Here is a 1,114-nt window from a genome sequence, read left to right as displayed (position 1 = left end):
AGTGCTGGGATTGACGGATGCGATCATCCCAGCACTAACGCACCGGATTCTATCAGAACTCGAAAGTTAAGCGTGCTTGGGCGAGAGTAGTACTAGGATGGGTGACCCCCTGGGAAGTCCTCGTGTTGCATCCCTTCTTTTTTTTTTCCTTAAAAATTCGGTTTAATTTTGCCCGTTCGATCGACGAATCTTTTTGTTTTTCCTCTTGGCGGAATGAGAAAGGGGGCAAGGCGCAGGGGCGCGAGTGCGGTGTGTGACTGGCGGCGCAGGAGAAAGAGGCATAATAAAATTTGGAGTGCTGGGCATGACGGATGAAATCATACCAGCACTAACGCACCGGATCCCATCAGAACTCCGAAGTTAAGCGTGCTTGGGAGATAGTAGTACTAGGATGGGTGACCCCCTGGGAAGTCCTTGTGTTGCATCCTTTTTTTTTTTCTTTAAAATTCGTTTAATTTTGCCGGTTCGATCGGCGAATCTTTTTGTTTTTCCTCTTGGCGGAAACGAGAAAGGGGGCAAGGCGCAGGGGCGCGCGTGCGGGGTGTGACGGGCGGCGGAGGAGATGAAGCATAATAGAATTTGGAGAGCTGGGAATGACCGATGCGATCATACCAACACTAACGCACCGGATCCCATCAGAACTTCGAAGTTAAGCGTGCTTGAGCGAGAGTAGTACTAGGATGGGTGACCTTCTGGGAAGTCCTCGTGTTGCATCCCTTTTTTTTTTTCCTTTAAAATTTGATTTAATTTTGCCGGTTCGATCGGCGAATCTTTTTATTTTTCCTCTTGGCGGAAACAAGAACGGGGGCAAGGCGCAGGGGCGCGCGTGCGGGGTATGACGGGCGGCGGAGGAAAAAGAGGCATAATAGAATTTGGAGTGCTGGGATTGACAGATGTGATCATACCAGCACTAACGCACCGGATCCCATCAGAACTCCGAAGTTAAGCGTGCTTGGACGAGAGTAGTACTAGGCTGGGTGACCCCCTGGGAAGGCCTCGTGTTGCATCCATTCTTTTTTTTTCCTTTAAAATTCGATTTAATTTTGCCGGTTCGATCGGCGAATCTATTTGATTTTCCTCTTGGCGGAAACGAGAACGGGGGCAAGGCGCAGGG

General features: G+C 49.8%; 4 non-coding genes across 4 annotated transcripts; all 4 read left to right on the top strand.

Moving 5' to 3' along the window:
• The first annotated feature begins 15 nt into the window (after positions 1–15).
• LOC124893617 lies at positions 16–134 on the top strand. The gene has a single exon (XR_007050795.1). It is a non-coding gene; the product is annotated as a 5S ribosomal RNA (ribosomal RNA).
• A 175-nt stretch (positions 135–309) lies between these two features.
• LOC124893618 lies at positions 310–428 on the top strand. Its single transcript, XR_007050796.1, has one exon. It is a non-coding gene; the product is annotated as a 5S ribosomal RNA (ribosomal RNA).
• A 170-nt stretch (positions 429–598) lies between these two features.
• Positions 599–717, top strand: LOC124893616. Its single transcript, XR_007050794.1, has one exon. It is a non-coding gene; the product is annotated as a 5S ribosomal RNA (ribosomal RNA).
• Positions 718–891: 174 nt separating this feature from the next.
• LOC124893615 lies at positions 892–1,010 on the top strand. Its single transcript, XR_007050793.1, has one exon. It is a non-coding gene; the product is annotated as a 5S ribosomal RNA (ribosomal RNA).
• The last annotated feature ends 104 nt before the right edge of the window (positions 1,011–1,114 follow it).

This window comes from Capsicum annuum, unplaced genomic scaffold, assembly GCF_002878395.1.
Source record: "Capsicum annuum cultivar UCD-10X-F1 unplaced genomic scaffold, UCD10Xv1.1 ctg62561, whole genome shotgun sequence".
NCBI lineage: Eukaryota > Viridiplantae > Streptophyta > Magnoliopsida > Solanales > Solanaceae > Capsicum > Capsicum annuum.
Note: the sequence above shows the minus strand (reverse complement) of the source record. Positions and strands in the feature narration are given on the sequence as shown.